The 26423-nt window shown below is 38.2% G+C and overlaps 1 long non-coding RNA gene across 7 annotated transcripts; it reads left to right on the forward strand.

Annotated features, from left to right (window-relative positions):
- Positions 1-16568: 16568 nt before the first annotated feature.
- On the forward strand, positions 16569-21779 carry LOC110696492. 7 transcript variants are annotated; one of them, XR_002506297.1, is made up of 3 exons: positions 16569-17192; positions 17383-20322; positions 20820-21779. It is a non-coding gene; the product is annotated as an uncharacterized LOC110696492 (long non-coding RNA). The 7 variants fall into 7 exon arrangements; XR_002506299.1 differs by having other exon boundaries at positions 16571-17192; positions 17383-19758; positions 20171-21779; XR_002506298.1 differs by having other exon boundaries at positions 16571-17192; positions 17383-19561; positions 20171-21779.
- Positions 21780-26423: the final 4644 nt, after the last annotated feature.

Raw genomic sequence — 26423 nt, forward strand, 5'->3', positions numbered from 1 at the left:
CCAATTTATAATACACTACATAGCAAACTAATGATATAGGTAGCAAAGTTTAAAACTACCGAACATAGATCCTAATTATAATACTACATAGCAAACTAATGAAATAGGTAGCAAAGTTTAAAATTGCAAAACATAATATCTTGTTCAACAGAATTTCTTAAAATTTGAAACTCGATTCTAATGTCCATCCATAACCTTCAGCGGAGGTGTTAGTCTGCGTATTGGTCTCAAATAAATGTTGAGCATGTTGCAGACGGTTCACGTATTCAATGGGGTAGTCGCTGTACTGAAATGGCTCAGCTATTATGAGAGACAAGTTTTCCATTTCGTCTAATCCATTTTCGGCAAACATTTTCCTTCTGAACATCATCTGTTGCTCGCTATCATTTTCGATAGTCTCCATTGGATCTTCTTTCGAGCAATGCGGCCAAGTCCATGTTGTTTAGATGTCACCTCCTTTTGGGGCGGTAAATTTCCTTCCAAGTAGCACGATTACCCATTCCTCTCCCTTACCAACATCTTCATCCACCTCTAGCCACCAATCTTCTAAGTACGCAAATAGCTCGAAGAACCTCTTTAGGTTAATGTGGTAACTAGGGAATGCATAACACTCCGCCAAAGATCTCCTTAGGGTCCGCAAGTTGAAGGAGAAGGCAATCTTCGCCACATCTACCAAGTAAAACATGAAACAAAAGGCCTCCTTGCGAAAGTACCTTGCCCGGCCAATTTTGAACAATGTCAAGAATGGATAGTCGGGATGGAAATCTATAACCGTAACAGGTTCAGTTAATCCTCTTCTAGAAATAGTGGCTAATTGATGACTAAACACCATCATCTTGCTATGCCTTGGCATATATAAATCCCTAATGATGCCATTAGGATCATGATATCCCACATTCTTTAATTTCTGGACTTTACATAATAGCCTTTTGCGACGTCTTTCTGCACGGCTCTTAGCTCCTCCAAAAAGTCAGTTAATTTACTATACGGCAGTAAAAGATGAAAAACAACCATGTACATTTGCATAATTATAATAAGTAGCACTACAAAAAAAAAAACATGAATTGGTAAAAAAGTTCAACTTACCTCCAAGTGCTACTATTCCTAAATTCAGTGACACTAAAATTCCACAAGTTGGTTCTCTATTAGTACCTCGCTTAAAAGTACCTACTTAACCTTTTACTTAATTTCTGGTTACCCAAAACATGCTCTGATTAAAACTATGCTAATTATAGTTACTAATAACCATCTGCAGTCACATGTTTTATAAGTGTAGTGACCTTAAATGTGCTCCAGCTATGATATGAAAAGTTTTAACAAAATGTTATGCAAATTACATAAAAATTGTTATGCAAAATAAGTACGACACGGGATATGTTCAAGTCAAAATGTTATGCAAATTACAAAAAAATTGTTATGCAAAAATTACATAAAAGTTATTATGGATTAAAATTAACTTTGCTAAAATAAATAAATTATATACAAAATGTTATGCAAATTAAGTATGTGAAGTTGGTTAAATCATACCTTTGTTTCCCATGGAACTTATCAAGTGTAGGGAGAAATTAAGGAGTTGTAGTACACTTCTATTGTAGTGTTGAAGGGTTTATTTAAACATGGGTGCTCAATTCAGCTTTATTTACGTTCCATTAATGTAATAGTACATGTTAGTTTGCTTCATTTAAATTGATACACAAATGTGTTTTCTCTTCACTTAGTTGTTCAACATCTAATGTCAGAGGTGCATTGAGCCCAACAACACATTATACACTCTTGGCAGATGTATTGTCTTATCTAATTGCTTTATTCAAGCTTCATTCAATGACTTATGTAGCTTCTTAAGTTAAACTTAATACCTGTCATCATCCCAGCTGCACCAATTTACCCTTTTTGTCTTACACAAGTACATAATCTCTATAAAGTGAGGATTTCCTGGAATTTTGCCATATTTTCCCTATAAAATTAAAGAGAAACTCTAAAAATGTGGTTGGGTCTTATTAAATGAATATAATCCCTAAGGGTTTGTGAAATTGTTATCATCTCTTCCAACTAACTTTCACCTCTTCCCCTTTCTATGCCAAAAAAAATTTCACTACCACAAAAAAAATGTCCAACTCCTAGAATTCTGGAGGTCATCTAGTCAGAGCTTGGGGAAGGCAGTTAGGGCCCCATCCAACCTCACTGGTGATGTACTTCAGGCCATTCAAGACTACCACCACCCCTGAACTTGATTTCAACTTCACCCCCTATTTTAAGAATGAATTTCACTACAAGGAAGGACTAAGCATCCCTCCTACCTTCCTTCGTGATCAAATTTCCAACTCTCTTAACCTTATGACCACAACTTACATCCCAAAAAATTTTGATGGAAGTTTCTATAGACAACCTTCGACCCGCATATTATCCAGATCTGATAGATTTGGATGGATATCTCCACAAGGGGTTTGCTGCTTTTGCTAAATGGTTATGCACTAATTCAAGCTCTGGCGATGATTTCATTCCAAAAGAAATTGTTCCAGTGTTTGACTTAAAGCCATTTGTTGACCCAGACCAACTTCCTCTCTATACCCTCCCTTTATAAGAAAGACACGTTTTTCTTGGTGCCACAATCGCAGCAATTCATGTGATGGAGGTCCAAAAGGTTGTGAATTTTATTCATGTGAATGTGTTTTCTTGTATTACCAACAAAAGGAAGGTCAAGTACCACCAGGTTTCTATTTGGGGTTGTGATAAGGAAATTGATATGTCTGCTCCTCGTTACCTTCCTGTTGGTTCTGCTGTCATCGTATGGAATGCAAGGGACGTTCACCGACCTTTTTTTGTCGAAACATTCTATGAGCTATTCAATTATTATGCACCTGCAGTTGTTTTTGTCATGGAGGCTCGGCTTGACCAGTCCGCACTTGAATTTATCAAATTTGAACTAAGGGTCGTTTATAATGTTGAAGGATTTGGGACTTGAAGGATTTGTACCCGTGGGTGATTAAGAGGGGCAATACTTACTTTGGTCACCAGCTAGGTGTTGAACTTGAGGTAATTCGTCCTATTTTTTTTGGGACCAACCGTTGCTAATTCATTATTACAAATTTACATGTTATCTTAGCTAAAAAATTGAAGAAATATATATATCCTATATAATTATGAAATTAACATCTTAAATATCTTGTTATGTAAATTGGGTCAAAGCTATGAAGTTTTTATGTATGACATACTCCTAAATTTATTCGTAGAAGCTGCTCTTTTATTATGTAAATGTAATTAATTATCATGGAATTACCATCAACCTGAACTTGTTATGGAATTGTAGTCATTAAGGCTGGAAGATTCACAGTAAATGCCAACTAATCGCCTCCTTCTTAATATCATCCTGGAGGGGATGTGGATGATCCCACTGTCCACGACTAGAATGATCACCTGACACCTTCGCCTCAAATACCCTTCATTGAAGATGATGAACCAGGAGTAGATCTGGACGACCCAACTGTTCATGATTGGAATGACCATCTCACCCCCTGATGTTGTGCTCTAAGGCTCCTTTTCTAGTAGTATTGGCTATTATGTGTTTGTGTAGTCATCATGTTGTAGTAGTAGTCATTATGTTGTACTTGTTTAAGCTATGAATTCTATAATTATAATTATGTTGTTGGACTTAATTAGGTTAATTTAATGGTTTGATCATTTGTGTTATTGACATGTGTTAAATGTATTACAAATAATGATGAACGCAAAGGGTTGCACCAATCTTGTATAAAAATTAGGAACAGCAATAAAAGAACCATAAGACCTTACTTCACACTACGACTAATAATAAACTGGAACAACTCAGAGCAATTCAAGTTGCCATAAGTTGAATACTAGTACTAATAAAAATTATTAATTACTAAAATTATGCAAGGTTAAGCCTCGCTATACACATTAGAAGTTTATGTATACTATCCCTTCATGTGGAAAAACATCGCAACTACCGCAACAACAACAACAACCTTCAATATTTTCAAAGCCATTTCCTCGAGGTCGACCAGCCTTTGCCTTAGCATGCCAATGCCATTGTCGTTTCAGTTCCGAATGAAATCGACCTCATTTACCCACTGCCAGAAATAGCACACTCTGCACTTGTAGTATGGGCGAAGAGGATTCGCTTCAGAATGAGAAATTCATAACTTGACTAAGGATGATCCTCCATAATTACACTTCTTCGCAGCAACCCATACAATATATGAGATTGGTTGTTCAAATGACATACGCCTACTTGATGATGTAGAGTTTGAAGACATTATGAAATAGAAATGAAGCAATGAGATGGAAATGGAGTAATGAGTCCATTTATAAACTTCAAGAGGACGAAAAAATGGCGGGACAATTTCCCGCCTCAATAATTTTGATACCATGTGAACAATAAATCGCTACAGCAAATTGTAACCCATACCTAGAGGAACATACTTAATGCGAGGTGTGATATTCTGAAAATATGGTAAATGCACAATTGGTGTGATAAGAACCCTCATTATTTATTATAAACTAACGATTTCAGTTGTTGGGTTTCGTAGTGTCCAACACTACGCTAAATGAAACCCTCCCAAAATCCACACACAAATTAAAGTAACTAAACATGCATGTTAATTAACAATCACATAATTAATTAACAAAGAAATAGAGAAAGACGATCATACCCTTGATGCGTGCTTCGCTCCTTTTAGATATCATACTTGAAAACGTAAAGCTTCGCAAATGCGCAAGCCTCCAACGGCTCTCACCCTTGAGACCCGACCCAAACGGCCCCTACCTCGAAGCTTAGTCTGGGCTAGACCAAAAGTACTTAGACTATTAGAACGAAAGTGTTCTCGCTTGTGGATATCCTTTCAAGTTCACAACTCAAATGCCCTTTCCCAATGCCAAATGATTGGTATTTATGGGGAAAAAAGCCCTTGAATTCCAATCTCCCATCAATGTGGAAGAGTTGGTAAAAAGGCATTTATTCAATTTAATTTAATTCTAAAATCAAATTAAAATGCAAATGAATCAACAAACAACAAGTGTCAAGTAGAGAGCAAGGGATTAGGTGAGGACCAAAAGGGGGGACCATTCACCCCTTGCTCCCATCAACAAACCAAGCCAACAAGCATGTGCTAGCTGGCGGCCTTCCTTGGCAGCCAAGGCAGCCTTGCTAGCGCCTAGCGTCATGGCTAGGCCTGCCAGCCAGCCTGCATACACGCATGCACAGCCAGAAGGCCACGCACGCAATACGGGCTGCTGTTGCTGTTGTGTTGCTTGTGCTAGGCAGCACCTAGCTACAGCGATGCTTGTGCTAGGCTATGCTTAGCTAGCTGTTGCTTGCTTACGGGCTGCTGTGTGCGAGGCACTAGCATGCTAGAACGCCTAGCGTTCCATCGATGCTGTCCATGCTGCACCAGCCAGCTAGCCAGCGCTGCTAGCTTGCTCGCATACTCGCTACGACCATGTACGAGGCCCATCCAGCACTTGTGTGTTGCTGGCCTTGCGATGGTGTGACTGGTGCTGTTAGCTTGCCTAGCATATGCGGCCATCCATGCTAGCCTTGCGATGCACGCAAGGCATGCTCCGCCATCATGCTCGGCCATTGTAGGCATGCTGAGCTTCATCTGAGCATTGCCTTGCGGTAGTGGCCCTTGGCTAGCCATGCTATCCATATTGCCCTTGGCCCTTGGATTTCTGGGGGCATTCCGAGGCTAGGGGTATATTTGTAACTTGTTTGCTTGATTTCTCGTCTCGTCGATTCCTAGATTCGACTCGACTTATGATGCTCAGTTCCAACGCTCTAAGCTCGAAATCCGACGTCTATGTTTGTAATACTCTAATGACTCATTTCATCCTTCGAATTAAATCGTCGTTTCAGTTCGATTACTCAATTGGGTGTGACCCGAAGGGTTCAGTCAAGATTAAGCTGTAATATTAAATATGCATTAATATTACTGATCGGAAGCGGCCTCCAGCTAGGCATTCCGATCACTTGACCTTACTGAATAATTAGCTTTCTAATAATTTTGAACCCTCTATCAGAATAATACACTTGTTCGAAAGACACCATTCCTTTCAATCTCCCACTTTTCCTTCCGGACAAGTGTACTGTTAGTGTATAACCTGTTTCTTATGTCACTAAATGTCTCTTCATGAACTATAAGGTAAGATTATTCGTCATCCTTACTACGTCAAGAAGTGTTTCTCGATTTTCGAGTTCGACTGTCAATAAGAAAATGATTTCTAAAATCCATTTGAGCACGACCATGCATTTTCACAGTCTCGCTCTTCGAGAGGCCTTGTAAACAACAAAGACATGTTCCCTATTGTTAATAAGAGGACATTCCCAGTCTTACATTGTTAAGTTCCCTTACTAAGAGGACCTAGCCTCCCGAGTGTTGCCGTTATAATCCCCTTATATGGCAAATGTTTGATAACATCAAAACGGACTAGTACTCAAACAAGAGAACTTACAATACTCATGGTCGAGGAAAGAGGTTCCGATAGCTGTAATGAGAAATATACTTACGACGATTTTAAATCTCTTAAAGTATTCTCATAGGTCGATCTGGTATAGTTCCAAACAAATACCTGTGAAAATGATTTATGACAATCATGTCCTTATAGCACAACGGTGCTATAAATCATACTACACACTGATCTCAAGTGGTCTTTAATCGTCCAACATTTAAATGACCTTGATTAGGGATAATTTTAGATTAAAATATTCAATGTTCACTTAATAGGTGTTTCTTTATCCAAGACATTGTCTTGATACCATATTTTGAATATTCTCAAAATTGAATGGACTCATTATTTAATTCTAAACCATAATTAAATAGAAATGGAGTGATAATAATTTGCAGAAAATTAAATTACTCCAAAAACAAATGGTTCAACATAGTGTTTTACATTAAAATCTTCAAAAATTAATTAAAACACATGAACAGGGAAATCAAAACCAATCTCCAACGTGCCTGATTCCCATTACCTCAACGTGCTTGTTGTGTTTCACTTGAGGAAAAGGTTTAGTGAGTGGATTGGCTACATTGTCGTCCGTTCCAATCTTACAAATTCTGATTTCACCCTCGGACTTCCATTCCCTAATCATGTGAAATTGTCTCTTGACATGTTTGACCTTCTGATGTTCCCTTGGCTGCCTGGCCTGAGCAATAGCTCCATTGTTATCATAATAGAGATCTATCGGACCTTTGATTGACGATACAACATTAAGTTCACCAACGAACTTACGAATCCAAACTGCCTCCTTAGCTGCTTCTGAAGCTGCAATGTATTCGGCTTCAATTGTAGAATCTGCCGTTGTGCTTTGCTTAGCACTCTTCCAACTAAAAGCTCCTCCATTTAGACAAAATATGTAACCTAATTGTGACTTGAAGTCGTCTTTGTCAGTCTAGAATCTTGCGTCGGTGTAACCTTTAACAACTAAATCATTACTCCTACCATAGAACATAAATTTATCCTTGTTCCTTTTCATATACTTTAGGATATTCTTGGCCGCAGTCCAATGCGACTCTCTTGGGTCTGATTGGTATCGGCTCGTCCAACCTTGGAGGATTCTTCGTCCATAATTCATATGGAGTCTTTTCGACCGCTTTTGACGGAGCTCGGTTCAGTGCTAGTGCCGTTAGAAGTGCATGTCCCCGGAAAGAGATAGGAAGATCGCTAAGACCCACCATTGATCGGACCATGTCTAACAAGGTTCAATCCCTCCTCTCGGGCACTCCGTTCCATTGTGGAGTTTCGGGAGGTGTCAACTCTGAGAGAATACCATGTTCTTTCAGATGATCGTCGAATTCATGGCTCAAATACTCGCCACCTCGATCCGATCTAAGCGCTTTAACTTTCATGCCTAGCTGATTTTCCACTTTACTCTGAAAATCTTTTTCTCAAAAGATTCAGATTTGTGCGACATAAGGTAGACATATCCATATCTACTATAGTCGTCCGTGAAAGTGATAAAATAGCGATAATCATTCCTTTTGGGTGTACTCATTGGTCCACATACATCCATGTGTATTAGGCCCAATAAGTCACCAGCCTTTTCTCCCAACTTGGAGAATGGCTGCTTTATCATCTTGCCTAATTCTTCGCAATTTTCAAATGACTCTAAGTCGAATGAGTTAAGAATACCTTCTTGTAGAAGTTTCTTGATGCGTTTGATGTTAATGTGGCCAAGACGACAATGCCACAAGTATGTCTAATTCGATTTAACGGTCTTAGCTCTCTTGATGGTATCATTAACATTATAAACTTGTTTGTCTAGAGAAAGCACATAAAGACCATTTTCTGAACAACTATTGTCTATTATCCGAAATTCAAATCCCTTGGCGTCCAACGCCGAAATTGAAATAATGTTTTTGGTTTGAACATGATAACATTTTTCAAGTTCTAAAACAAGTCCAAAGGACAAAGACAAACTAAGAGTTCCAACAGATACGGCTGACATCTTGGCTCCATTACCGACCCGGAGTTCGACCTCTCCCTTCTCTAGCCTTCTACTTATCCTTAGTCCCTGAGCATTGGAACAAAGGTGTGAGCCACATCCGGTATCTAATCCCATGATGTTTTGCTTGCAAAGTTTAAGTCTATAACAAAAAAACCTGATCCAAAAGCAACAGTGTCGTTCTTCTTATCTTCCTTGAATTTGAGGCAATCCCGCTTCCAATGTCCATTCTTCTTGCAATAGAAACATTCGGAATTGGATTGAGAAGAGGCTACCTTTTTGACCTTGTTGCCCTTGGTAGCTTTTGACTTAGGCGGAAAAGTCTTCTTACTCTTCCTCGTAAAGCCTTTCTTCTTGCCTGAGCGCTTGAATGGCTGGCCCTTCTTGACCATAAGCATGTCATGCTTCTTCTCATCCTTGAGCATTTGCTCGGCTTGCTTCAACATCCCATGAAGCTCGGTGAGGGTTTTCTCCATGTTGTGCATATTTTATAGTGCATCTTGAACTGGTCATAGCCTTTGTACAGCAAATGAAGAATAATGTCAATTGCAATCTTGGTCGAATACCCAGCGTCAAGCATTTCCATGTTCTCAAATAATCCGATCATTTTAAGTACATTTGGGTTGACTGGCTCTCCTTTCTTGAGCTTGCTCTCAAGGATCTGTCTGTGGGTTTCAAACCTCTCAATTCGGGCCTGATCTTGGAACATGTTCTGAAGGTCAAAAATGATCTTAAAAGTCGTCTCCTTCTCGAAGAAAGTCTTTTGGAGGTCTGGAGACATCGTGGCCAACATGATGCACTTGACATCCCGATTGGCAGTTTCCCATCGGTTTAGGGAAGCCTGAGTGACCTTCTCATTGGGAGCGTCGGGCATTTCCTCATCAAGGACGTATTCCTTTTGCTCTTGCATGAGAACTATACGCAAGTTCCTTTTCCAATCAAGAAAATTTGGCCCACTCAATTTCTCCTTGTCGAGAATTGAGCATAACGAAAATTGGTTGTTTGAGTTATTTACAGACATGTTTCTACAATTGAAAGAATTTGAAGTGAAAAACCATTCATAAAACCCATAAGTTTGAATTTTAAAGCATTCATGCAAACTTCAACCTTATTGAGCGTTTTATCCACACATTAAATTTGTCTCTTTTAGGCGAGAATAAAACGATTCCAAGATCCCAAAAATCAAAAAGTGATTAAGCATGCTTTGGCTTGTCTTAACACTTAATATTTTAAGGTAAGCAATCTAATTGCTAATAGCTCTAAGCTATTCTTGGTTTGATAAGACGTCGCATCTAATGCTTTCGTGACATTTATATCCATTGCCACGACATCTAAGGACTCCTTACTGATATCGTTGAGTTTAACCAAAATCAACTTGTATACCTAGTATACCTTACGTTCCTAGGGAGATAGTGATGCCTTGCTTTGGCATAGCCCATCACTATTCACATTAGTTCGGTAAGTGTTATCTTGGAATGGAAAATTTGACTCAATTTATAGGGACTTAGGGTTTCTATGTTGGTTGATTTAAGTGAACTTAATTAATCATCGCAACATTTGAAATCCTAAACATGCATCTAACATATCATTCATATATAAGCATAATCATATATAGAAAACATAAGTAAAAGATGCATTTGGCAACTAGCATGACCCCTTGAGTCTTCAAGTCTTCAAGGGTCTTCATCACATCATCTTGGCCTCGTCTTCTAAGAATCGCCATCTTCGAGACATCGCCATTAACAATGCAACTATTAGTAATTATGACTAGGACCAATCTAAATATTAACGTACAAAAATACGCAACGATTCGTAGACCGTATTTAGATTTATAAAAATACATAACGGATTGCAGTTCGTATTTACTATCCTAATCGAGCCCCACTAGTTGCCATTTTCATAAAACCTGTGATAGAATATTCATTCCATTCATCCATTCACTATATGTGAATGGCCCATGCATTTTACAACGTAAAACAAGCAACAATGCAAAATACGCGTAAACTAGTAACTAACTTAGGTGGTTAATCCAATTAACGCGCCTAATTAAAACTAGTCAAAGTTGTTAACCGATTATGTGATTGAACGTAATAAAATTAGCTCAAGTAATTAATGAAGTTCCCACTAAATTACGCATCCAACTTAATTAATGCAATTGATTAAGCCAGTTAACCCAAATTTTGCCAAAATTATTTTGCAAGTGCCGGGAAAAATCGAGGCCTAGCCTCGTTTTAATAATTAAAAAAAATAATTCAAATGGCAAAAATCAAAAAAATCGCATAGCCCTTCTATTCCCGAGTTCCTAGCACCAAACGATGAGGCTTGGTTTGCTAGGCCCGAGGCTCGGCTGCCTTGCGTGGCTGCTGCCCCTCGCACATCCACTTGCCGCGCCAAGCATGTGCATGCCGCTGACAGCATCGCACCAAGTGTGTTATGCTGGCCACACCAGCACACTTGCGCGCACACAAGTGAGGGCCTCAAAGGCCTGCTCTTGTGCGAGGTGCATGCTACCTAGCAGCCGCAAGCCGCAGCCCACGCAACGCACCAAAGCAGCACCAAGCTCGCACACAAGCACTCACGCATCTATCGATGCACTAAAAACCAACACAACCTCTGCAGCCACATGTAGGCTGCACAAGCAGCCCAGCTGGCCGAGAGATGTGCTCGGGGCTTCGTGCCTCGATTTGCGTGCTCAAGCCTGGGGATTTTTATCTCGATTTTTGTGTGATATAAAATTAATTCTAAATTATTTTTAGAAACAATATTGAGCAAAATGAAAATAAAACAAGTCCAACTTAAATAAATTCAATTTTTTAGTGCACAAACCAAAATTAATTCAAGAACCATTCTTTAAATTATTTTTGGCTCAACTTGATGCTATAAAAATTAAGGACTATTCTCACAATTAATTTAACCAAACATAAATTAATAATGAGATTTGACAAAATAAAAGGAGTTGGAAAAATAAACACAATCATCCAATGAAAATTTTCCAACACTAACTTGTGTAAACTTGAAAAATTACATCTTCCAATATGAAGATTAATTAAATTTCAATCACAAGTTTAAACTTTAAAGACTTTAATCGACTCAAAAATGATTAAATCAAAAATTAGTTCTAACATGGAATCTAGAAAGTAAAATTCCAACTAAATAAACAATTAAAGATTGGATCTTTAACACTTAGGAGCTTCAAAAATACAAATTCACCATAAACATTCACACTGGAAGCAATTAATTTGCAAAAATGTGAAATTGCAAGTTTATGTGAAAAATGAACTCACCAAATTAAGCACCAAATATGACTTCATAACATGCTTAATAAGGGTTATTATTGCAGTAGATTAATGATGTAACCTAACAATAACATGCCATAATTAATCAAGGTTTAAAGATTGAAAAAATTTCGTTAAAAACGAAAAAACCCATCGAAAAACATGTTTCTAGGTGGATTTTGGCTCCTGGAAAACTTTCAAAGAGGGACAACACTGATTAAGAACATCGTTTCAACCCAAAATTCACTACTTTTGGGTCGAAATCTGGGTTCTTTAGCCAAAATTAGCATTAAAACGAGATTAAAACTAATTAAAACGAGCTTCTAATCTAATTAGAAAGCAAAACCAGAAATTTAAATCCATTTAAATCACCTTAATTAATTATTAGTTAGAATAATTAAATGAGCGCGACTCCGATACCGCTGTTGGGTTTCGTAGTGTCCAACACTACGCGGAATGAAACCCTCCCAAAATCCGCACACAAATTAAAGTAACTAAACAAGCATATTAATTAACAATCACATTATCAATTAATAAAGAGAGAGAGAAAGACAATCATACCCTTGATGCATGCTTCGCTCCTTTTAGAGCTCGTACTTGAAAGCGTAGAGCTTCGCAAATGCGCAAGCCTCCAACCGCTATCACCCTCGAGACCCGACCCAAACGGCCCTTACCCCGAAGCTTAGTCGGGGCTAGACCAAAAGTACTTAAGATTATTAGAACGAAAGTGTTCTCGCTTGTGGAGATCCTTTCAAGTTCACAACTCAAGTGCCCTTTCCCAATGCCAAATGATTGGTATTTATAGGGAAAGGAGCCTTTGAATTCCAATCTCCCATTAATGTGGGAGAGTTGGTAAAAAGGCATTTACTCAATTTAATTTAATTCTAAAATCAATTTAAAATGCAAATAAATCAACAAACAACAAGTGTCAAGTGGAGAGCAAGGGGTTAGGTAAGGACCACAAGGGGGGACCATTCACCCCTTGCTCCCCAAGCAAGCTCTCAACAAACCAAGCAAACAAGCATGTGCTAGCTAGCGACTTGCCTTGGCAGCCAAGGCAGCATTGCTGGTGCTTAGCGCCATGGCTGGGCCTGCCAGCCAGCCCGCATACACGCATGCACAGCCAACAGGCCACACACGCAATGCGGGCTATTGCTGCTGTTGCGTTGCTTGTGCTAGGCAGCGCCTAGTTGCAGCAATGCTTGTGCTAGGCTACGCCCAGCTAGCTGTTGCTTACTTACGGGCTGCTGTGTGCGAGGCACTAGCATGCTAGCACGCCTATCCCACCAGCAATGCTAGGCATGCCGCACCAGCCAGCTAGACAGCGCTACTAGCATGCATGCACTGTTATTGCTAGCTTGCTCGCATACTCGCTGCGACCATGTGCGAGGCCCACCGAGCACTCGCGTGCTGCTAGCCTTGCGATGGTGCGACTGGTGCTGCTAGCTCGCCTAGCATATGCGGCCAGCCATGCTGGTGTTGCGATGCGCGCAAGGCATGCTCGGCCAGCATGCTCGGCCATGCTAAGCATGCTGAGCTTGTGGCTGAACATTGCATTGCGGCAGTGGCCCTTGGCTAGCCATGCTAGCCATATTGCCCTTGGCCCTCAGATTGCTCGGGGCATTCCGAGGCTAGGGTTATATTTGTAACTTGTTGTTTGCTTGATTTCTCATCTCATTGATTCCTAGATTCGACTCGACTTATGATGCTCAGTTCCAACGCTCTAAGCTCGAAATCCGACGTCTATGTTTCTAATACTCTAATGACTCGTTTAATTCTTCGAATTAAATTGTCGTTTCAGTTCGATTACTCAATTGGGTGTGACCTGAAGGGTTCAGTCAAGATTAAGCTATAATATTAAATATGCATTAATATTAATGATCGGAAGCGGCCTCCAGCTAGGCATTCCGATCACTTGACCTTACTAAATAATTTAGCTTTCTAATAATTCCAAACCCTCTATCGGAATAATACACTTGTTCGAAGGACACCACTCCTTTCATCAGTCTCACGGATACATAATTGTACCCCAGCGTGTGAAACTTATACCTTAATAATATTCCCATGTATCCCAATGGTACTCTACAGTTTAATATTTTAATTCTGTCATATTTGGAGTTGTTGAATATAAACTGTAATAGGAACTTTTATAACCAAAGTGGACCCGTTTTACTATCACTGGAACTTAAAATTGAACCACTGGAATATAAATTGTTTGAGTTGTGGAATATAAACTGTCAAAGGCGCTTTTGTAACCAAAGTGGAACCCATTTTACTTTCACTAGAACTTAAAAGGTACCATTGAATATAAATAGTTTTAGAACAAACAATTACATTTGAAATCACTAAGTGTTATGTTACTATTCTTTATAGATGAGGGCAATATATAATTCGGTTATTATCCAGTTGACTATGTTGACTACTATTTGTTTAAGGGGTTACACCATATTGCATAAGGAAACCCCTAACTTAATATACATTAAAGGTAAAACAATGGGCATTACCCTATAAAAGAATAAATGTTTTGTCTTATCCACCACATAAAAAAGTTAACCCATCAATTCTAAAACGATATAAGCTTTACCAAACAACATATATGTAGGAATACGGATTTTAAATTGAATTACTATGCACATGGGAATGATAAATAGGTCATCATGGATTGTGTATCAAATAATCAATTAGTAGTACCCTAAACCCTACACAGCCTAGTACCACCCTAGAGACCTTTAACGAAACCCTTTTAGTATACAGTTGAACATCGAACCCATGTTTTACAGTTGTACCCTAGAGACCTTTAGCGAAACCCTTTTAGTATACAGTTGAACATTGAAACATGTTTTATAGTAGTACCCTAGATACCTTAAACGAAACCCTTTTATGATGGAGTTGAACCTCTTGAACCATGTTTTGTAGTGAATTTTTTTTAAATTCCAGTTGTACATATTTCAAACTCAGTCAAAGTACATGTATGTCAACCTTTTAAACAAATATTGGGCAAACACAAAAGAATGACACTAGTTAACCATGAAGCTCTCCGTCATTTATTAATCATGCAAAAAAGGTGATCTGTACACTTTAATCGGGTTGTAAATTAAATTAAATGGATTATGTATGAAATGATTTGCATGTATACTCAAACAAGAAGTGGGACTAAAGTACTATTAATTTATTACTTAACCAACCCCTAATTATCATTACACATGAATTTACCCTACAGCCTAAACAACATATATGTATGAATTGAGGTTATGATTGAGTGACATGATAAAAGACCCATTGTTAATATACATAAATCATTGTCTCTTCTTGTACCCTTGACACTTCTAGTGAAATACTTAAGTGATGCAGTTGAATCGTAGACTTGATACAGATTTTAATTTAAATTAACTGCCACATTGGAATGATAATCAGGTGATCATGGGTTATGTATGAAATAATCAATTAGTAGTACCCTAAACTCTACACAGCCTAGTATTGTAGTACCCTAGAGACCTTTAACTAAATCCTTTTAGTATACAGTTGAACATCGAACCATGTTTTTCCGTTGTACCTTAGAGACCTTTAACAAAACCCTTTTAGTATACAGTTGAACATTGAAATATGTTTTATAGTAGTACCCTAGAGAATTTAAACAAAACCCTTTTATTATACAGTTGAACCTCTTGAACCATGTTTAGTAGTGAATTTTTTTTAAATTTCAGTTGTACATATTTCAAACTCAGTTAAAGTACATGTATGTGAACCTTGTAAACAAATATCAGGCAAACACTAAAGAATGACACTATAGTTAACCATAAACCTCTCCATCATTTATTAATCATGCAAAAAAGGTGATATGTACACTTTATTCGGAATTTAACTTTAATTAAATGGAACGTGGGAATGCTAATTAGGTGATCATGGATTACATATGAAATGATTTGCGTATATACTGAAATAGGAAGTGGGACTTAAATACAATGTATTTATTCCTTAAGACGACGGGTTATAAGAATAACAGGTTATGTTATCCAAAAAAAGCGTTGTCCAAAGACCAATTAAACCACAGAGGTTGTCCCTTACACAATATCGTATCATACCCTAAACAATGTGCATGTAACCCTAGTTGGTAGGAGTTAACATGTATACCTATCAAAATTTAGTATACCATTTTTGAACTCCAGTGGTACCCTTCATTGCCTGAGTGTTACTAATAAAATTCAGATTTACATCAACTCATTAATGTAGTAGTTCTGTAGGATGACAAATTTTTGGGGCCAATTTAAATTTAGTACGTAAATTTGGTACCATTAATGGAATAAATGTTTACTATTCTATGTAATGATGTTAAATTTAAAGATCCCCTTCATGGTTTACTATGTAAATGGTAGCAGATTATTTAAACTAAATAAGTTAAATGTTTCACTGGATTAAAAAAAAGGTCGGATTAGAAATATTGACTTGGGATAATAGCAAGCAGTAGCCCAAAAAACTTGGAACCCTTATAAAGTAGAATATTACACCTGGATAGCTGAAATTGAGGTTTGATACAAAAATTTCATCTCCCTAACAAAAAATTACACCACAGTTTTTTTTATTACAAAATGTGCGTCTTACACCCAAGTGACTTGATATACTTATGTTGCATGGCGTCTTGCGTGTCTGGTTACAGACAGTTTGCTGTTGGGTTAGGTGCATGTGACATTGGGTTAGGAGCATTATGCTGTTGGTTAAGACCACTAGGGTGTGGGTTAGGAGCAATAGGTTGTTGGTTAGGACCACTAGGAAGTTAATAATTAGGAGCATTAGGGTGTTGTATAGGAATAGTAGACACTTGGTTAAGATCAATATTTGGGGCCATAAGCATTTGGTGTGCATGACTGTGATGTTTTGGAGGTACAAGGTAAGGAACACTAGTAGAAAAACATAAATGTGTACCGAAGAATGAGCACCGATTCTTGGAAACCAGTGGCCCAAAATACATAAAGCACCGGTTAACCGATGCCCCTTGATTTTTTTTCTTTTTCTACAATTCAAATACAAGAGCATCGATTAACCGGTGCCCCTTTATTTTTATACATTTCTAAAACACGCATTATTTCCCAATTTAATAACCACGCACTCACTCAGTCATTCTCCTTTCTCTCTCCTCTCGTTCCCCCTTTCTCTCTTCTATCACTTCACCGCCACTCCTTAGCTTCCCCACCACCACTCCTTAGCTTCCACCACCACCCCTTTCATCGCCAGCCCACTTTATCTCTCCATTTCTTCTCTCTGTCAACTCTCGTTCTCCTTCTTCGAAAATCAGCGTCAATTCGAACCAAATACAACCATCGTCGTCGCCGCCGCCTATTTCTTAAATCAACAATAATGGAGGTTAGGGTTTGTAGGTGCGTTTTTCGCATCAATTGGATGTTCGTGCTTCTTTAACAACAACAAATACAAATAAATTTCGAATAAAAATTCAGATATTTGAGGTTAGGGTTTCTAATTTATTTAGCTTTGTGTTATATTTTTGTCGAATTACTTCTAGAATTGCTGATTATATTCAAGAATCGTTTTTCAATTCCCTAATTCAAGTTATTTAGGGTTTTGATTTCAATTAATTTTTCAATATTTGATGGTTAATTTTTTTTATTGTATTTGATTCTCGTATTCAACATGCAGTTGAGTTTGGGATGTCCATGGAGCTAATTTTGTCAAAGTTGACCAGGATACTCTTCGATCTCATCCTTGTATCCCTTTTTTTCTATTTACTCTTGATTTAATTGTTTAATTTCTGGATTTGCTGTTTTTTTCCATTGTTTATTGATTGGATAAAATAGGTGTTTTTTTGGAGGGTTTTAACTTAAATTTTAATTTGCTTAGGGTTGATGTTATGTAAGACTTGAAAGTGTTGTGTTGTGGAAAATTTCTGATTTGGATATTGAAATTTGACTGTGGTGGATATTGGATTATGAGCCAGCAATTTCAATCTTGTGATTTGCGTGATTCTCGTATTCAACCTGATCGTCATTGGTTTGGTACGTTTTTTCTTACGAAATTGCTGTTATTTTTTATGCAAATTTGATATAATTTCAATAATTATTGAAGGGAAATTCTCAATGGTAACCCCCTTTTTTTGGATTATACTAAATGACCTTAGTTAACAATTTCATCCCACTCATAACCTTATTTCCTTAAATATTAACTATGGTTATATTTATATTTTTTTAAAAAAAGAAAATTAAAAAGTTAATCCCAACCCCTAATCCCCATTGATTCCAGCCAACCTCTCCTCCTTCTCCTCATTTTCCACCGTTCCGGCCGGCCCACTCCCCAACCACCTCTTTGCCGCCCTCCCCCCAACCACCTCCTTGTCGCCCTCCCCCCAAACACCTCCTTGCTGCCCACAGCCGCCCTTGGTCGTCGAATTGCAGCAGATCGAATCGGAGCTCGTGGCTAGGGAGAGCGACAAAGGCCGAAATCGTGACGAAGATGGGGTTTTCGAGGGTGGTGAGATGATTTTATGGGCTGGAAAAGGGACAAGGGAAGAGGAGAGGGCCGAAAACTTGGCGGGGGAAGGAGGTCAGGATCGGGACGGGGAAAGGTTCGAAGGTGTTTGGTGGTTCAAGGGGAGGGATACGGCGGTCGGCACGTTCAAGGGGAGGGGTACGACGGTCGGAACCTGGGGTTTTTGAGGGTGATGTTGCCTAGTTTGGTGAGGGAGGCGGTTTGGTGCTTCATAGGAGGGGGTTCAGGCGAGCCGTCGGCGCTGCTGGGGATCCTGGTGACCGGAGGCACGGGGCAGGGGTGTCAGGGGCGGCGGGGAAGGTTTAGGCTGGTGGTGGTTTAAATAATTATTTATTTTATTTATTTTTTTCTTTAAAAAATAATTTAACTTTTTTTGAAATTGATTTTATTTTATTTTTTTAAAATAATTTAACCTTAGTTAACCATAGTTAGTTTTTTTTTTAAATAAATAACACTCATTAATGTCATATGTGAGATAAATTTCTTAATTAGGGTCATCTTGTATAATCCAAAAAAAGGGGGGGTTACCGTTGGTGCGTAGCAAAAGTTGGGGGTTACCGTTGAGAATTTCCCATTATTGAATTATTAAGTTTTGGGATTTGGAAGAATTGAACCGAAGTATTTGATTGAACGTGAAATTTGTCAAATTGCATAGATGATGATTGAATTGATTGATATAGTAGTTTTGGGGTTTAAAATCAGATTACGCAACTCAGTATAATTACGATTGATCTAGGGTTTTGTTAATTTGTTTCAATAATTGCGATTGATCTAGGATTTTGTTAATTTGAGCTTTTGGAATTGTGAATATACGGAATATTTGAATTATGGGTACACGGAGTATTTGACTTGTGAGTATACAGAGTATTTGATACTTGAATCTTGAATTTCAGTAGTTTGATTGTGGATGTATTGTGAATATTGTTTTGGTTGTCATTTAATTTGATTTTTTAGGTATATATTTTTTCAGGTATATTTTGATTGATTTCTTGATTGTGGTATGGGTATATTTTAATCAGTTTTGGGTTTCTTTTGATTAAATATGCAAATTGAATCTCATTTGGTAGTGGATAATGGTGGATTATTTCATTATATTTTGTTTCTAGTTTGTCTTCTTATATTGCCTTATCGTACCATAATTGTTAAGTTTCTTGACAAGTATAGCTCAGGAATTAAAATTGGGTTTTGGATTGATTTTCTGAGTTGTGTTTTTGCGTTTATCGAATGACTTGAAGCTTGAACCTGTTGCCCTGCTTCCCTGCAGTGCACCCCTGCTGCTGCTACTTTTTCTCTGCTGTAGCTGCTGCTTTTTCTCTACCGAGATTGGGGACAGGTGTGGCTTTAAGCCTATGTTTGTATATTAATTTATACTTGTTGCCTGCAACTATGGCTTTAATGTCTTCTGGAAATGATGACTTTGTTTGGGAGTATTCTTGATGAAGCCATTGACAAGATTGGGCTGATGGTGTTATCTCTATTGAGTCGTTCTCAACCTCTGAAACTTACATAATTGTTGAAAAGGGAATGAAGGTCTGCTTCTGTATTTTACTGCCATAAATAAAAAATGTTTTGTGCACCCTAGTTTCATTAGAGGAGTGATAAACTGATAGCTGGCTGTTTGTACTCTGTATCTCTCTCTCTCTCTCTCTCTCTCTCTCTCTCTCTCTCTCTCTCTCTCTCTCTCTCTCTCTCTCTCTCTCTCTCTCTCTCTCGTTTTGAAGGATATAGTTGCATACATTGAGTCATCCTTGAACCTGGTTTGATGGGAAATCAACCAAATAATTATTTCTTTTGAGCTTATAATATGGATCAAGTACAAATTTAATTGTTTTCTGGTTCATTAGAATGCAACCTTTATCATGTACTTGATCCTTTGCTTTTTTTTTTTTTTTCTTTGGTTATGAAATTATATGAACTTATTAGAGTATGTTTTTATTCTTAGGGAACTGTGTAGTAACAATATCAAGGGGCCAATACCTAGTGAGCTGGGCAATCTGACAAATTTGGTCAGTTTGGATCTCTATTTGAATAGTTTCAGCAGTCCAATTCCGCCATTGCGGAGTCTTTGGGCAGGCTATCGAAGTTGTGCTTTCTGTATGCATACTAATCCCTTGCCTGACTAATTTATCTAAGGACTATACCTTATTTACCTTTAACATTTGCATTGAAATGTATGTGTGTTGAATGTATGCATGGCCTTATGTGGTCCTATGCTATCTTTCTGGCTTTCTGCTAGTTGTTAATGCGAAAATGCAAGTTGATATGGCTTTCACGACTGCTCTTGAATAATTTATTATCCCTAGCTATGGAATATTGACTGAGTGTAGAAAAGGGGGTTCTCTTAATGCTTGCCAATGACTTATTAATATGTTTTGAGTCTGTGTATTGAGAGGGTATTTTGCTGTTTGTTTGTGTTGTTGTTTTAGACTCTATAGAATGTTTTCATCTGCGATTTTTAGTTGATAATTGTTTTTATTTTGTGATTTGGGTTTACTCTTTTGATTTGGGTTTGTGTTATTTTTGTTGTTGATTTATTTATTGTTATGAAAAGATTGGTTAGTATTGTGGGATTTTTTTGTAAAATTTGACAGGTTACATATGGATCTGTAATCAAATTAGTGCATGAAATAACAAAATTCAGGCTGCATTCAGGTTGCTCTATGTCCTAATATGGACGATTCATTCTCTTTAGTGCTGCTGCTGTTCTGCTACTGGGCTGCTGCTATATATTTTTTTTTCCTTTTCTTTTCAAGTGTAAAATTACAGGTTATTAAGGAAAATTATCAGTTTCAAGTATATTATGTATATCTATAACAGTCTGGTGATAAATTCACATGAAAAAAAAAAATTATTTTTTTGGGCATTTTTTGCACCGTTAACCAGTGCCAAAAGTAATGAATTATATTTTTTGTAAAAGTGGGTACCTATTATTAGCACCGGTTAACCGGTGCCAATAACAAGTATTCCCCCGGTTCAAAACCGGTGCGAATGGGGGGTTTTGAACCGGTGCGCATTTGTATTTTTCTACTAGTGGAGCAATTGGTATAAACATGGGTTTGGGAGCAATTGGTCTGAATTTGTAGGGGCTGAACCACTAAGGGGTGAAGCTGACTTAGGGGTTGTCGGGGAGTAAGATGAAGCAACCATGTGACCCTGACCCCCCTGCATACAAGGGTACAATGTCCTGTATTGATGATATTCATAAGGGATCATGGCTGGCCGATAAACGGAATGTACATCGCTCGCAGACAACTTGGCAGGTGGAGTCTCCTGAAACACTAGTGAAATACCCTATTGATCCATCACTGTCCACCATTTGGATTCCTCCGATAAAATAAGGGCTGTAAGGGAAGACAAATCCCTGAGGTGGAGGCACCTGCAACACAACCAGTTAAGAAACAAAACAACAAACAAGGGGAAGTTAGAACATTATGCAGGTTGCACTTTTCCATGTAAACAAAGAAAAAATACAAGAGAGTAAACCTAAGAATTTGAAGTTGTAAGAAATTGTGCAGGTTGCACTTTTGAGGTTTTCTTTGGTGCTTTGCGGTTGTTGTTTGTCTTACTACCCTTTTTTGATTTTTTAACACATGAAGGGAATCTCACATCAGTTATTCTATGTGCAGGCCTCTTTGGCATAGGGGGATCCTTCGGTACCTCAGAGAAGCTCCCTTGCCTTTGTGTGGAAGGGGTAACAGGAGTTCCCTTATCACCTTTTCCTTCTCCTTCTCCTTCTCCGTCAGAAATCTTCATCATTGAATCTTTTCATCCACCTGAATCTCTAGTAACTGGAGCGTTTGCATGACAAGATCAGTGGTGTCTTTGGAAACAGATGACTTCGGACAAAGGGAACCAAACTTCACCATCATTTTATCAAACCTGCAAACCTCTTCGGTCTTGCTTAAATCATGATATGCAACCTTCACCCTAGTGTGCTTCCTTATCACATCTTTCCTCTAACGCCTAAGGAAGAATTTGTCAGAATCTTGATCTGATCATTCAACTCGTACACCTTGATGATGTGACGACATATAATACCGTGGTACTCAAAGTGCTTACATTCGCACCAAACTTCCTTAGAAACAAAATCATACGTAACCTTGTATCCACGCTTCCGCTTAGACGGTTTCTCCATCGAACCGTTCTTGGGCTTGTACCAAACTCTATCCTCAACCACATGTTCAGTGATGTTCTCGAAAACCTGCACTTTCTCTATTCCGCTAACATAAAGCAGACGGCTGCATTCTCGCTAGACTTCTTTGAATTTTGCATTGGTATAGATCTTTTGGAATATAAGCTCAGCGAGGAAGTCACTATACGTCTTCCTTACATATCTCGCATTGTTATCATCAGCCTTTTTTCAGTAGTTGCTCTAACCTCAAGTGCCTCTTCGTAACGCTCCACAAATTCATAAAGCAACGTGTGTTTGCTTAAATACCCGTCAAAGAAACAGTGAATACTCTCTACTCTTTGGGTGGTTTTCATGTCGGCCCAAGACAAATGCTTTACAAATGCTGGAGCCCACATTGCTCGTTCTGCAAACAATCCTGACAAGTGATTCCAACAACAGAACCAATACAGTAATTCAAATTATTGAATTCACTATGTTTAATGAAAATTCAAATCTGAAATGGAACCACCCTTTACCAGAACCCACAGTGCAGCTACACAAAGATGTATGGGTTATAAATAACATACTCGGTGAACTACCCATTACCCTTAACCCCTTACCAGTGAACTTCCCATTATCAGAACACCCGTTTCAGTACTACAAAGACAAAGATGTATGGGTCATTAATAACGGTGATAGTCGGTCGCACACCTAACAAAATTAACCTAACAAGACTACTACTATGTAGATAGGCAAGTAAGGATCGAATCCCAAGAGACTGTGGTTTGACTAATTAAACAGACTCAAATAAATACTAAGCAAGTAATAAATATAATAGTGAGAACTAATAACTAAAGAGCTAAATAAAGCGATTAAATCTAGTAATATAATAAATCAAATGCTAAAAACATCCAAGATCAAGCATCACCACGATTACAATTAATGCAACAGTCGCTCTACCCCTAACATATAATTCAATCGATTAACGAGGAAAAGCAATCCCTAAATGGTACCAATGGTCTCTCCCGAGTTATCAATGGCTTCCCTAATCAAAATCAAGCCTACTTCCGTGGAATCATGTAAATTAAAGACTTTGAGCACATTACTCTAACTTCCTAATCTTCCATTCAACTACTCCCATGATGAACTTCAAATCCTTAATTGATTTATTCAAACCCGTTAAAACCCAACTTCCATTGCGATTAAAACAATGGATTAATAACAATACTAATTATCCCTAATCTAGTATTGGCATGAGCACAATCAATTAAGCATATCAATTGCAATTATCATTAGAGAAATTAAAGAATTAAATCATGCATTAACCATATTCGGGTTCCGCTAGGTCTTGGAATAGAGAAATTACTCACACATAGTCATGAATTCAAGAATGATATTCAATAAAGAAAACATAATTAACAATAATAAAATAAGAGAATTGAGAGAAGAAATCAATACTTGGAATAAATTATGAAATCTTGAATCTTGAAAGAAAAACCCTAGGAAAATAATGTGGAAGAACGTAATACCAAAAACTCTAAATTAATGTATGTAAAAGTGATAGATAAAAGATTATCTAAAAACCTATTTAAATCCTAGCATAAAACTAGGTATTTCTATCCTAATAGGACTCTCAAACGCCACCAAAACGAGCTGCCACAGGTAGGTTGTGGCACGGAAGAAATCGCCACAACCAGGTTGTGGAGGGGGTTGCCTTCACTTCTCCCTTGCTCCGATGATAGACGCCCACAACCAGGTTGTGGCCAACAGGTAACACGCCACAACCAGGTTGTGGAGGGGGCTGCTAGGGTGTTTTAGGATGCTAGAAACGCTCCGTATAAAGAAATATCTCGCGATCAAAACAATTTCCAAGCAAATCGCGAGCCCTATTCCTACAAAAACAAAAACAAACAAACCGAGAAGAGCAATATCGAAATAGGAAGAATAATACCTCAAAATGATTAGGAGAACGAAGAAAACACAATAAAACATGGCCAAATATCGCATATAAATCGTGTATAATATTGTGTTATCAAACAGCACCACTCAAGTACAGGATGTAAGCATCCCCCAAGTTTAAACCACAGTAATAAATCAACCCACATAACATTGAACCATTTGCATAACAGCATATCATGATACAAATGCAGCCACAGCATACAGGAAATAAAATAAAATGACCAGAGCAGATTGACAATTTGGAAAAAAAATTGGAAAAAAATTAACCTGCCAGCCATTCTTCATCTTCAGCTTCAAATTCCTTATAACCTCGGGCCAACGTTCTTCGAATTCTTGACGATCCAGGCTATCATAAATTGCCTGCTCCAGCGCCTCCTTCAGATCTGGGTAATTAACATGCTTGCCTAGCTTTTTTTCCAAACTTGTTAATGATGTGCCAAATACACCATCTGTGTATTGTTCCTTACTTAACAACCTTTAGAGCTTTCCTCATTGCGTCGTACTGGTCCGTTAGGATCCCAACAGGTGCCTTCTCGCCCATGCATCGAAGCCAATTTGAGAACACCCATTCGAAAGTCTCAGCATTCTCATGAGTTACTAGCACACATCCAAATAAAAATGGTTTGGCCATGATGGTTGACACCTACAAAGTTGCAAAATAGAAGTTTGTATTCATTGGTCAAGTAGGTAGAATCAAATACAACAACATCCCCAAACTCTTCCTAAGCCGCCCTACTCCTTGCATCTATCCACAAAACATCCTTCAGCAAGTTCAGCCTACCTTCTTCATCAACTCGATAGGTATGAAAGAATTTGGAATTGTCATCCACCATTCTCTTAGAGTAAGCGAACATGGCTTTTGCATCTCCATCATCAAACACCCTTTTCCTTTGCTTTGCCACTTCGTGATGTAAATCATTTTTCTCAAACTGCATCTCTTCCAACCCATTCCTCTGCCGCGACATAGACCTATAGATGCTCAAAACAGGCACCCCTACCCTTCGGTCATTAAAAAGCTGCCTCACAATATGAATTTTCCACCAAAAATTTCTTCCTGAATTTACTTATATTCTTCGATTTGCTGGGAGTAGGAGTATGGCCATCATGTTACATTTTTGTCTTACGAATCACCCATTGCCCTACATCATTCACATTTGCATATATAAACACAGGGCATTCACATTTTTTCGACTTACGCTTAGGACACATATTTTCATCTTCACTAATTTGAGCATCTGAGACTAAACCCACTTCACTCTTTTTCCTCTTCCGAACAAGCCTACCATAACATTCACACGTCCACCTACAATTCCTCTTCGCACCTTTTCCATTATTGGCACCACTTGCACGCACAACACCAAACTCCCTCTGCTGCCCATAATTCCTAAAATACTCATCAACTTCTAACATCGACTCAAACACCACTCCAATAGAAGGAGGTGCAGAGCAACATCCAGCTCCACTTCAGCAAGCTCCTCAATCCGAACACTAATTGAGACATTACCCTTCCCTTTGGTTGGAGTCTAAAAGGACTCTTCCCCAACAACAACCTCATGTAAACATAACATTCACCTCAAGTTAGCTTGTTATAATATAATTTTACACAATGATCAATTACGTTTGATAAAAAATAAACAGAGCATGGAGTAAGAACGTAATTTTACACACTTGTAACGACAAACCCAACATAATATCCACACACATTACCAATTTTTTTTCCCACGAAATTAGTTGCTTCTACCAAATAATGCTTCAATTAATAGAGATTAAAATAAGTTGCTTCTACCAATTGATGCTTCATTTAACAACGTTCTAAACAGAGATTAACTTCAACGTAGTCATAACAATAAAGGTGCGTCATTCTCAATTTAACTCTATCTACTACCATGGTATTCCATATTTTCAAATCGATACCTCTATCAAACCCTAAATCTAATTCCAACACTCTTTAACACATCATTTTAACCACTCACCTGATTCAAGAGTGCCTCCAACGCTGCTGCGCAGTCTTCTTTGCCACTGCAATCATCATCGGGAATGGGCTCGCAAATGCTCAACCCATACTCGCCGCCGGCGTACCTTTCGATATCCTCAGTGGTTTCAAGGTACTCCATTGCGTAGAGCA

The sequence above is a fragment of the Chenopodium quinoa genome, unplaced genomic scaffold (genome assembly GCF_001683475.1).
Source record: "Chenopodium quinoa cultivar QQ74 unplaced genomic scaffold, ASM168347v1, whole genome shotgun sequence".
In the NCBI taxonomy this organism is placed as follows: Eukaryota; Viridiplantae; Streptophyta; class Magnoliopsida; order Caryophyllales; family Amaranthaceae; genus Chenopodium; species Chenopodium quinoa.